Here is a 13,934-nt window from a genome sequence, read left to right as displayed (position 1 = left end):
TGGCATGACCCACAACTCAGTAGGCTACCTGTTGTTATATTGCATTTGAGCTTTGTTCAGGCGTCTGTACAATAAGAATGATCCTACATGTTGTAAATTTGTTACAGTTATTGTTAGTTGGTGACGATTGGCATCTGTAGCTGTAGAACGAAACTGAACGAAAATATGATTGCAAACATGCAGCAAAAGATTTTACCGAGTTACAGTTCATTTAAGAAAAGCAGTCAATTGAAATAAATTCACTAAGCCCTAAATTTGGATTTCATGAATGGGAAACCATCAGGACTGTAAAATTGATAGTACACACAGCATAGCCTACAGTACACAGTAGCAACAATGTAAAAGAAAAAAAGAATCCATTCTGAACTGACTTACCTAAAAATAAAGTCAAAATAAAAATAAATAAAATAAAAAACATACCTTAAAAAAATGGATTTCAGAATTATTCAGATGTCTAGTGTAGCCTGAGAGTGTTGGACTAGTTACCGAAAGGTTGCAGAGTTACACCGTGCCCCCGAGCTGACAAGGTACAAATCTGTCGTTCTGCCCAGGCAGTTAACCCACTGTTCCGAGGCCGTCATTGAAAATAAGAATTTGTTCTTAACTGACTTACCTAGTAAAATAAAGTTAAAATAAAAATAAATCAAATAAAAAACATACCTTAAAAAAAATAGGGGCGTGGATAGAAAACCAGTCAGAAGCTAGTTTGACTGCCATTTGCCTCATGCAGTGTGACACATCTCCTTCCCATAGGACTGGAAAAGTGTAGGGGTTGAATCAGGAACATTGTCCATATCTTCAATGGCTGTGTGAAATGTTCAACTTCCAGGAATTTTGTAAAAGATGCTTTCAATATGGGGTTGTGTATGAAACATCAAATTTTATTGGACACATACACATGGTTTATTGACTTGTGCAAAGTGCTACTACTTCCAACAGGGTGCTGCAAAATCCTCTTGGCACCTACCTATGGGTGGACATCTTCTACAATAGATGTAATCAGATGGCCCCTTGTCATGCATCTGTGGCTAAATAATCTCGATGGCACTTGTCAAACTTTTTAGGACACCTATTTATTCAAGGCCTTTTCACTTAGTTGTGGAATATCAGTGAAGACAACACAGTTCATAATTTTGAGACTATGGTCAACATGTTGCTAGTAAAGGCACACTTTTTCAGTAGCATTTTGGGATATCAGTTTATGAGGGACTCTTGCCACATAGGGTAACTGGGAGATCATGTTCCCAAGTTTATGCTGTTATTCAAATGTCACAAATTAGTGATCTTGCTCAGAAGAGGAGAGTCTATGTTGTTAGGAAATGACCATGTGTATATCCTCAGGTGAAAGCAGAGATAACTGGGCACCATTGAATTCTTTTATAATAGCATGATTATGTATATTTAAGTTGTACATCAAGAGTCACCAGGTCAGGGTGTTGGGACATCATTGGTGTTGGCCAAATGTACCTTATTATTCATGTTCAAGTTTTTGTATTCTGTACAGCTGCTCCTTGGAATTTTGAAAGAGGTGTTATTTGGCGAATGAATTAATGGCTTTGCACAGACAGTGTTTGTGCCTTCTGTCATGTCTCTCCTTGGGGGATGCATAGTTCCAATACAGGAGCTTGAAGACACCATATGACAGAGGAATTGTAAAGAGACTGAGGAGACTAGATTCCACTGTAAGATGCAGTCTGGGAGCTACTTTAAACATCATAGTTGGGTTTGGGTTAGCTGCTTTTTTGGTTAATAAGCTGAAAGAATGGATAAATATAAGGATATTGCACTCTGAACAACATGTTGAAGGCATTGACGGATAATGAATTGCTGAGTTACCTCAAGAGGATGTAACGTTGATTAAGGGAGAGGCACTTGCATATCAGGTGACGTCCCTATTAACTGAAATGGAGGAAATGGGGTACAAAGTGAAAATGGAATGACGTTCAAGGTTTGGAACCCAGCAGAAAAGTATCCTGGAGGCATAGAGTGGGAATTTTCATCATCTCAGACTTTTCTTTCATTTTCATGCATATGTAATTATGCATCAATGCAGTAATCACATTTCTAATACTGTTTTGTTTTGGATGTGTTTTTTTGATGTCATGTTGATAACCCTGTTCAGCAACTTATACATTTACTTAGGAACCAAACAAAGTGGTGAAAGTAAAACAGTTCTAGCTAACACAGAACAAGAAATCAGATTCAGCTGGAATGTCATTTTTTTGTGATGAGAGATGGAAATAAAATTTTATGGTGATGAGAACACAAATCTCCGTTTGTAAATGTCGTAAGAATAGCAGAATTAGTTATTTAGTTTTGATAAATAGATTTTTATCAGGCTTTCATAAGTATGCTTATGTGGGAAAAGTCAGAAACCAAATTGTAGACCGCCACAAGTCTGTTCATCTTGGGAGACCATTTTTTAACGTGAGGAAGGTACCACTTATCATCTGTACAAACAATAGTACAACAACAATATAAAGAACATTTGTCCACTGTCGTCATACCAGTCAGGAAGGAGATGGGTTTTGTCTACTAGAGGATGAGTCTTTTGGTCCCAAAAGTTTCATAGGTCCAAGAATGTCACAAATGAAGTGAATGGAAAAGATGAGCACCCAAAATGCTTATGTTTTTGAATGGAAATGGTACAAAAGTATCCAAAGTAAAACGAGACCTTATGTTAACATAGGCCGCTCAGCAAGGAAGAAGACTGTTCCAAAATGAGCAATAATAATTTCAGACTACGGTTTGCAGCTGCACATTTGGGGAGATAGATCATGCTTCTTGGAAAATGTCCTCTGGTCTGAATGAAACAAAAATTACAACTGTTTTTCACCATAATGACCATTGTTATGTTTGGAGGTAAGAGGGGGGCGCTAAAAACACACCACCCCAACTGTGAACCATAAACATGGCAGCATCATGTTGTGGGGGTTCTTTGCTGCAGGAGGGACTTGTTGCACTTCACAAAATAGATGGCTTCAATGAGGGAGGAAAAACTTATGTGGATATATTGAAGCAACATCTCAAGACTTCAGTCTGAAAATGTTTTAAGAGAGGAATTCTGTCTAAATGGACAACGACCCTAAGACTTCAAGATGATGCTTTCTTGTTGTGGACACTAAAGGAGCGGAGTCTGAAAATTGTGAGAAATAAAAGGAAATGTTTGTATTCTGACCACGCAAATAGTTGTGTTGCAAATAGGTCCTAGAAAATGTGTTGGCAGAACTGAAAGCAAAGGAGGAAGTGTATGTGAGCAAGGAGGAAGGACTGGGCCAAAATTCCCTTTTATTGTGGGAAGCTTGTGAAAAGTAAAAAATGTTTGTCCACATTGTTCATAAACTCTCAAATAATCAGCACATCAAAACTTGTACATCAAGGTGCATCAAACATGATTTAGAACTTGATTATGGAAATGTGTTTATTGGTTGCAACTTGTGGAAAAGTGTCCACAGTGTTTCTGTCATCTCAAATAAATCAGCACAGAAAAATGTACATCCAGAGTGCATCAAACAAGATTTAGACCTTGATTATGGAAAAGTGTTTATTTCTTTATTTTAATGTTGCAACTTGCTAAAAATTGTCCACAGTTTTCATATCATCTCAATAAAACAGCACAGCAAAAATTGTAATCCCAGAGAGCATCAAAAAGATTTAGACCTTGATTATGGAAAAGTGTTTATTTCTTTTTGGCTTAATGTTGCAACTTGCTGAAAATTGTCCACAGTGTTCCTATCATCTCAAATAAACAGCCCAGCAAAACTTGTACATCCAGAGTGTGCATCAAACAAGATTTAGACCTTGATTATAGAAAAGTGTTTATTTCTGTATTTCTTGGTTGCAAACTTGTTGAAAAGTATCCACACAAATAAAACTACTGTGTACATTCATTGTGTAATCAATACAGTCCACTGCCTGTGCACTGGCATGACCCACAACTCAGTAGGCTACCTGTTGTTATATTGCATTTGAGCCTTGTTCAGGCGTCTGTACAATAAGAATGATCCTACATGTTGTAAATTTGTTACAGTTATTGTTAGTTGGTGACGATTGGCATCTGTAGCTGTAGAACGAAACTGAACGAAAATATGATTGCAAACATGCAGCAATTTCAAAGATTTTACCGAGTTACAGTTCATTTAAGAAAAGCAGTCAATTGAAATAAATTCACTAAGCCCTAAATCTATGGATTTCTCATGAATGGGAATACATGAGATATGTACAGATATACTAGGGTAGCCTTAGAGTGTTGGACTAGTTACCGAAAGGTTGCAAGTTCGAATCCCCGAGCTGACAAGGTACAAATCTGTCGTTCTGCCCAGGCAGTTAACCCACTGTTCCGAGGCCGTCATTGAAAATAAGAATTTGTTCTTAACTGACTTACCTAGTAAAATAAAGTTAAAATAAAAATAAATAAAATAAAAAACATACCTTAAAAAAAATAGGGGCGTGGATAGAAAACCAGTCAGAAGCTAGTTTGACTGCCATTTGCCTCATGCAGTGTGACACATCTCCTTCGCATAGGACTGGAAAAGTGTATTTGGGCTGTTGATTGTGGAACATTGTCCCCCACTCCTCTTCAATGGCTGTGTGAAATGTTCAACTTCCAGGAATTGTGTAAAGATGCTTTCAATATGGGGTTGTGTATGAAACATCAAATTTTATTGGTCACATACACATGGTTTATTGCGAGTGTAGCAAAGTGCTACTACTTCCAACAGTGCAGCAAAATCTAACAATTACACAACTACCTAATACACGCAAATCTAAGTAAAGGGATGGAATAAGAATATATATATACTACCAGTCAAACGTTTTAGGACACCTATTCATTCAAGGCCTTTTCTTTAGTTGTGGAATATCAGTGAAGACAACACTATGACATAATTTTGAGACTATGATCATGGGCCATGTTGGTAGTAAAGGCAGGGCTTTACTTCAGTAGCATTGTTGGGATATCAGTTTATGAGGGACTCGTGCCACATAGATTGGTAACTGGTAACTGGGAGATCGATGCAGTTTATGCTGTTATTCAAATGTCACAAATTAGTGATCTTGTCAGAAGAGGAGAGTCTATGTTGTTAGGAAATGACCACGTGTGTATATCCTCAGGTGAAAGCAGAGATAACCAAGGGCACGGGTTGAATTCTAAATGTAAAATAGCATGCACCTTATGTATATTTAGTTGTACATCAAGAGTCACCAGGTGGGGGTGTTGGGACAGCATTGGTTTTGGCCACACACACACTACTCCTTTACAGCACCTGCAGCGTTAAATCTCTCGCTCCACCTCCTTCTGTCATGTCTCTCCTTGGGGGGTGCGTAGTTCTCACATGAAGTGAGGTCCAGCTGCATAATGGGTGAGCTTGAAGACACCATATGACAGAGGAATTGTAGCGAGAGAGAGAGAGAGAGACTAGATTCCACTGTAAGGACATGCAGTCTGGGAGCTACTTTAAACATCATAGTTGGGTTTGGGTTAGCTGCTTTTTTGGTTAATAAGTGAAAGAAAGAGGATAAATATAAGGATATTGCACTCTGAACAACATGTTGAAGGCATTGACGTGAAGTGCTGAGTTACCTCAAGAGGATGTAACGTTGATTAAGGGAGAGGCACTTGCATATCAGGTGACGTCCCTATTAACTGAAATGGAGGAAATGGGGTACAAAGTGAAAATGGAATGACGTTCATTTTTGTGGAACCCAGCAGAAAAGTATCCTGGAGGCATAGAGTGGGAATTGTCATCATCTCAGACTTTGGTTTTCATGCATATGTAATTATGCATCGCTTACCACATTGCTAATACTGTTGTGTTTTGTGTGTCTTTTTATTGATTTCTAAGTCTTATGCTATTTACTTAGGAACCAAAAGGTGAAAGTGGTGAAACAAAAACCGTTCTAGCTAACACAGAACAAGAAATCAGATTCAGCTGGAATGTCATTTTGTTGTGTGATGAGAGATGGAAATAAAATTGTGTATGGTGAGATCAGAGAACACAAAAGTCTCCGGGTTTGTAAACTGTCGTAGCAGAATCAGAATTAGTTATTAGGTAACATTGATAAATAAGATGTTTTATCAATTTTCATAAGTATGCTTATGTGGGAAAAGTCAGAAACCAAATTGTAGACCGCCACAAGTCTGTTCATCCTTGGGAGCAATTTACAAACGCCTGAAGGTACACTATCATCTGTACAAACAATAGTACAACAACAATATAAAGAACATGGGACCACTCAGTCGTCATACCAGTCAGGAAGGAGATGGGTTTTGTCTACTAGAGGATGACCGTACTTTTGGTGCGAAAAGTGCAAATCAATCCCAGAACAAAAATGAAGGACCTTGTGCAGATGCTGCCAGGAAACAAGGTACAAAAGTATCCAAAGTAAAACGAGACCTTATGTTAACATAGGCCGCTCAGCAAGGAAGAAGCCACTGTTCCAAAACAGCAATAATAATTTCAGACTACGGTTTGCAGCTGCACATGGGGAGATAGATCATGCTTCTTGGAGAAATGTCCTCTGGTCTGAATGAAACAAAAATACAACTGTTTTTCGCCATAATGACCATTGTTATGTTTGGAGGTAAGAGGGGGGGGGGGGGGGGCTTGCAAGCCAAACACACCACCCCAACTGTGAAGCAAGGCGGTGGCAGCATCATGTTGTGGGGGTTCTTTGCTGCAGGAGGGACTTGTTGCACTTCACAAAATAGATGGCTTCAATGAGGGAGGAAAATTATGTGGATATATTGAAGCAACATCTCAAGACTTCAGTCGGAAAATTTCTAAGCTTGGTTGCGAATGGGTCTTCTAAATGGACAATGACCCTAAGCATACTTCCAAAGTTGTGGCAGGCCAACAAAGTCAAGGTGTTGGAGTGGACATCACAAAGCCCTGACCTCAATCCCATAGAAAATGTGTTGGCAGAACTGAAAGCAAAGGAGGAAGGTATGTGAGCAAGGAGGAAGGACTGGGCCAAAATTCCCTTATTGTGGGAAGCTTGTGAAAAGTAAAAAATGTTTGTCCACATTGTTCATAAACTCTCAAATAATCAGCACATCAAAACTTGTACATCAAGGTGCATCAAACATGATTTAGAACTTGATTATGGAAATGTGTTTATTGGTTGCAACTTGTGGAAAAGTGTCCACAGTGTTTCTGTCATCTCAAATAAATCAGCACAGAAAAATGTACATCCAGAGTGCATCAAACAAGATTTAGACAAATAAAGTGTTTATTTCTTTATTTTAATGTTGCAAGATTTAGACCTTGATTATGGAAAAGTGTTTATTTCTTTATTTTAATGTTGCAACTTGCTGAAAATTGTCCACAGTTTTCATATCATCTCAATAAAACAGCACAGCAAAAATTGTAATCCCAGAGAGCATCAAACAAGATTTAGACCTTGATTATGGAAAAGTGTTTATTTCTTTATTTTAATGTTGCAACTTGCTGAAAATTGTCCACAGTGTTCCTATCATCTCAAATAAACAGCCCAGCAAAACTTATACATCCAGAGTGTGCATCAAACAAGATTTAGACCTTGATTATAGAAAAGTGTTTATTTCTGTATTTCTTGGTTGCAAACTTGTTGAAAAGTATCCACACAAATAAAACTACTGTGTACATTCATTGTGTAATCAATACAGTCCACTGCCTGTGCACTGGCATGACCCACAACTCAGTAGGCTACCTGTTGTTATATTGCATTTGAGCTTTGTTCAGGCGTCTGTACAATAAGAATGATCCTACATGTTGTAAATTTGTTACAGTTATTGTTAGTTGGTGACGATTGGCATCTGTAGCTGTAGAACGAAACTGAACGAAAATATGATTGCAAACATGCAGCAATTTCAAAGATTTTACCGAGTTACAGTTCATTTAAGAAAAGCAGTCAATTGAAATAAATTCACTAAGCCCTAAATCTATGGATTTCTCATGAATGGGAATACATGAGATATGTACAGATATACTAGGGTAGCCTTAGAGTGTTGGACTAGTTACCGAAAGGTTGCAAGTTCGAATCCCGAGCTGACAAGGTACAAATCTGTCGTTCTGCCCAGGCAGTTAACCCACTGTTCCGAGGCCGTCATTGAAAATAAGAATTTGTTCTTAACTGACTTACCTAGTAAAATAAAGTTAAAATAAAAATAAATCAAATAAAAAACATACCTTAAAAAAAATAGGGGCGTGGATAGAAAACCAGTCAGAAGCTAGTTTGACTGCCATTTGCCTCATGCAGTGTGACACATCTCCTTCGCATAGGACTGGAAAAGTGTATTTGGGCTGTTGATTGTGGAACATTGTCCCCCACTCCTCTTCAATGGCTGTGTGAAATGTTCAACTTCCAGGAATTTTGTAAAGATGCTTTCAATATGGGGTTGTGTATGAAACATCAAATTTTATTGGTCACATACACATGGTTTATTGCGAGTGTAGCAAAGTGCTACTACTTCCAACAGTGCAGCAAAATCTAACAATTACACACCTACCTAATACACGCAAATCTAAGTAAAGGGATGGAATAAGAATATATATATACTACCAGTCAAACTTTTTAGGACACCTATTTATTCAAGGCCTTTTCTTTAGTTGTGGAATATCAGTGAAGACAACACTATGACATAATTTTGAGACTATGGTCATGGGCCATGTTGGTAGTAAAGGCAGGGCTTTACTTCAGTAGCATTGTTGGGATATCAGTTTATGAGGGACTCGTGCCACATAGTAACTGGTAACTGGGAGATCGATGCTCCCATCAGTTTATGCTGTTATTCAAATGTCACAAATTAGTGATCTTGTCAGAAGAGGAGAGTCTATGTTGTTAGGAAATGACCACGTGTGTATATCCTCAGGTGAAAGCAGAGATAACCAAGGGCACGGGTTGAATTCTAAATGTAAAATAGCATGCACCTTATGTATATTTAGTTGTACATCAAGAGTCACCAGGTGGGGGTGTTGGGACAGCATTGGTTTTGGCCACACACACCTTTACAGCACCTGCAGCGTTAAATCTCTCGCTCCACCTCCTTCTGTCATGTCTCTCCTTGGGGGGTGCATAGTTCTCACATGAAGTGAGGTCCAGCTGCAAAATGGGTGAGCTTGAAGACACCATATGACAGAGGAATTGTAGCGAGAGAGAGAGAGAGAGACTAGATTCCACTGTAAGACATGCAGTCTGGGAGCTACTTTAAACATCATAGTTGGGTTTGGGTTAGCTGCTTTTTTGGTTAATAAGTGAAAGAAAGAGGATAAATATAAGGATATTGCACTCTGAACAACATGTTGAAGGCATTGACGTGAAGTGCTGAGTTACCTCAAGAGGATGTAACGTTGATTAAGGGAGAGGCACTTGCATATCAGGTGACGTCCCTATTAACTGAAATGGAGGAAATGGGGTACAAAGTGAAAATGGAATGACGTTCATTTTTGTGGAACCCAGCAGAAAAGTATCCTGGAGGCATAGAGTGGGAATTGTCATCATCTCAGACTTTGGTTTTCATGCATATGTAATTATGCATCGCTTACCACATTGCTAATACTGTTGTGTTTTGTGTGTCTTTTTATTGATTTCTAAGTCTTATGCTATTTACTTAGGAACCAAAAGGTGAAAGTGGTGAAACAAAAACCGTTCTAGCTAACACAGAACAAGAAATCAGATTCAGCTGGAATGTCATTTTGTTGTGTGATGAGAGATGGAAATAAAATTGTGTATGGTGAGATCAGAGAACACAAAAGTCTCCGGGTTTGTAAACTGTCGTAGCAGAATCAGAATTAGTTATTAGGTAACATTGATAAATAAGATGTTTTATCAATTTTCATAAGTATGCTTATGTGGGAAAAGTCAGAAACCAAATTGTAGACCGCCACAAGTCTGTTCATCCTTGGGAGCAATTTACAAACGCCTGAAGGTACCACTATCATCTGTACAAACAATAGTACAACAACAATATAAAGAACATGGGACCACTCAGTCGTCATACCAGTCAGGAAGGAGATGGGTTTTGTCTACTAGAGGATGACCGTACTTTTGGTGCGAAAAGTGCAAATCAATCCCAGAACAAAAATGAAGGACCTTGTGCAGATGCTGCAGGAAACAAGGTACAAAAGTATCCAAAGTAAAACGAGACCTTATGTTAACATAGGCCGCTCAGCAAGGAAGAAGCCACTGTTCCAAAAGAGCAATAATAATTTCAGACTACGGTTTGCAGCTGCACATGGGGAGATAGATCATGCTTCTTCAGAAATGTCCTCTGGTCTGAATGAAACAAAAATACAACTGTTTTTCGCCATAATGACCATTGTTATGTTTGGAGGTAAGAGGGGGGGCTTGCAAGCCAAACACACCACCCCAACTGTGAAGCAAGGCGGTGGCAGCATCATGTTGTGGGGGTTCTTTGCTGCAGGAGGGACTTGTTGCACTTCAAAATAGATGGCTTCAATGAGGAGGAAAATTATGTGGATATATTGAAGCAACATCTCAAGACTTCAGTCGGAAAATTTCTAAGCTTGGTTGCGAATGGGTCTTCTAAATGGACAATGACCCTAAGCATACTTCCAAAGTTGTGGCAGGCCAACAAAGTCAAGGTGTTGGAGTGGACATCACAAAGCCCTGACCTCAATCCCATAGAAAATGTGTTGGCAGAACTGAAAGCAAAGGAGGAAGGTATGTGAGCAAGGAGGAAGGACTGGGCCAAAATTCCCTTATTGTGGGAAGCTTGTGAAAAGTAAAAAATGTTTGTCCACATTGTTCATAAACTCTCAAATAATCAGCACATCAAAACTTGTACATCAAGGTGCATCAAACATGATTTAGAACTTGATTATGGAAATGTGTTTATTGGTTGCAACTTGTGGAAAAGTGTCCACAGTGTTTCTGTCATCTCAAATAAATCAGCACAGAAAAATGTACATCCAGAGTGCATCAAACAAGATTTAGACCTTGATTATGGAAAAGTGTTTATTTCTTTATTTTAATGTTGCAACTTGCTGAAAATTGTCCACAGTTTTCATATCATCTCAATAAAACAGCACAGCAAAAATTGTAATCCCAGAGAGCATCAAACAAGATTTAGACCTTGATTATGGAAAAGTGTTTATTTCTTTATTTTAATGTTGCAACTTGCTGAAAATTGTCCACAGTGTTCCTATCATCTCAATTTAAACAGCACAAAAACATGTACATCCAGAGTGCATCAAACAAGATTTAGACCTTGATTATGGAAAAGTGTTTATTTCTTTATTTTAATGTTGCAACTTGCTGAAAATTGTCCACAGTGTTCCTATCATCTCAAATAAACAGCCCAGCAAAACTTGTACATCCAGAGTGTGCATCAAACAAGATTTAGACCTTGATTATAGAAAAGTGTTTATTTCTGTATTTCTTGGTTGCAAACTTGTTGAAAAGTATCCACACAAATAAAACTACTGTGTACATTCATTGTGTAATCAATACAGTCCACTGCCTGTGCACTGGCATGACCCACAACTCAGTAGGCTACCTGTTGTTATATTGCATTTGAGCCTTGTTCAGGCGTCTGTACAATAAGAATGATCCTACATGTTGTAAATTTGTTACAGTTATTGTTAGTTGGTGACGATTGGCATCTGTAGCTGTAGAACGAAACTGAACGAAAATATGATTGCAAACATGCAGCAATTTCAAAGATTTTACCGAGTTACAGTTCATTTAAGAAAAGCAGTCAATTGAAATAAATTCACTAAGCCCTAAATCTATGGATTTCTCATGAATGGGAATACATGAGATATGTACAGATATACTAGGGTAGCCTTAGAGTGTTGGACTAGTTACCGAAAGGTTGCAAGTTCGAATCCCCGAGCTGACAAGGTACAAATCTGTCGTTCTGCCCAGGCAGTTAACCCACTGTTCCGAGGCCGTCATTGAAAATAAGAATTTGTTCTTAACTGACTTACCTAGTAAAATAAAGTTAAAATAAAAATAAATCAAATAAAAAACATACCTTAAAAAAAATAGGGGCGTGGATAGAAAACCAGTCAGAAGCTAGTTTGACTGCCATTTGCCTCATGCAGTGTGACACATCTCCTTCGCATAGGACTGGAAAAGTGTATTTGGGCTGTTGATTGTGGAACATTGTCCCCCACTCCTCTTCAATGGCTGTGTGAAATGTTCAACTTCCAGGAATTGTGTAAAGATGCTTTCAATATGGGGTTGTGTATGAAACATCAAATTTTATTGGTCACATACACATGGTTTATTGCGAGTGTAGCAAAGTGCTACTACTTCCAACAGTGCAGCAAAATCTAACAATTACACAACTACCTAATACACGCAAATCTAAGTAAAGGGATGGAATAAGAATATATATATACTACCAGTCAAACGTTTTAGGACACCTATTCATTCAAGGCCTTTTCTTTAGTTGTGGAATATCAGTGAAGACAACACTATGACATAATTTTGAGACTATGATCATGGGCCATGTTGGTAGTAAAGGCAGGGCTTTACTTCAGGTTTGCTTCCACCTAGTCCTATCCTGTCGGAGTCTGCCTGGCAGGTGCATCCTGCACTCTACTAACTATCTTTTGTTTGCACCGTGTCCAGTTCATCATATGCTACGTGTGATCTGCTACCACCGTTCCTCTGTGACCCGCACCGACCCAGAGCGACCTGCAGCCTGTCGCCGCTACCCAGCTATTCATCAGAGGGACTTTATGTTTCATTTGTCACCCTCTCTGCGGGTATTCTATTGTGCCATTGACAACGTCGGAAGAGGATCTATGCCATTCCTGTTTTTTCATTAAAAGAACTCTGTTTCTGTTAAAACCGCTTTTGGGTCTTCACTCAAGTACATAACAGAAGAATCTGACCAAGAATGGACCCAGCGGCTCCGGACCCTTTTCACTCCGCCGTCGAGATCCAGGGAGCGATGCTAGGCAGACACGAGGAGGAATTGTCTGCTGCTCGACATGCCGTTGAGACCCTGGCCGTCCAAGTCTCCGACCTCACAAGACAGGTTCACCAACTCCACCTCGATCCACCGCCCACTTCCAGGGTTTCCGAGTCTCCGGAGCCCAGGATCAATAACCCGCCGTGTTACTCTGGGGAGCCCACTGAGTGCCGCTCATTCCTCACTCAGTGTGATGTGGTGTTCTCTCTCCAGCCCAACACTTACTCCAGGAGCACAGCCCGCATCGCCTACGTCATTTCTCTCCTTACCGTACGGGCGCGTGAGTGGGGCACGGCAATCTGGGAGGCGAGGGCTGAGTGTATTAACCAGTATCAGGACTTTAAGGAGGAGATGATACGGGTTTTTGACCGTTCTGTTTTTGGGGAGGAGGCTTCCAGGGCCCTGTCTTCCCTATGTCAGGGGAATCGATCCATAACGGATTATTCTATTGAGTTTCGCACTCTCGCTGCCTCTAGTGACTGGAACGAGCCGGCTTTGCTCGCTCGTTTTCTGGAGGGTCTCCTCGCCGAGGTTAAGGATGAGATTCTCTCCCGGGAGGTTCCTTCCAGTCTGGACTCCTTAATAGCTCTCGCTATTCGCATAGAGCGACGGTTTGATCTTCGTCGCCGAGCTCGTGGAAAGGAGTTCGCGTTCTCCGTTGCCCCCTCTCCGCATCACTGCCACCTGCCGCATCACTGCCACCCTCCTCCGCCGGCTCGGATGCTGAGCCTATGCAGCTGGGGGTATCCGCATCTCGGCCAAGGAGAAGGAACGGAGAATCACCAACCGCCTCTGTCTCTACTGCGGCTCCGCTGGTCATTTTGTCACCTCATGCCCAGTAAAAGCCAGAGCTCATCAGTAAGAGGAGGGCTACTGGTGAGCGCAACTACTCAGGTCTCTCCTTCAAGATCCTGCACTACCTTTCCGGTCCATCTCCGCTGGACCGGTTCATCTGCTTCCTGCAGTGCCTTGATAGACTCTGGGGCGGAGGGCTGTTTTATGGACGAGA

This window comes from Oncorhynchus masou, chromosome 33 (genome assembly GCF_036934945.1).
Source record: "Oncorhynchus masou masou isolate Uvic2021 chromosome 33, UVic_Omas_1.1, whole genome shotgun sequence".
NCBI lineage: Eukaryota > Metazoa > Chordata > Actinopteri > Salmoniformes > Salmonidae > Oncorhynchus > Oncorhynchus masou.
Note: the sequence above shows the minus strand (reverse complement) of the source record.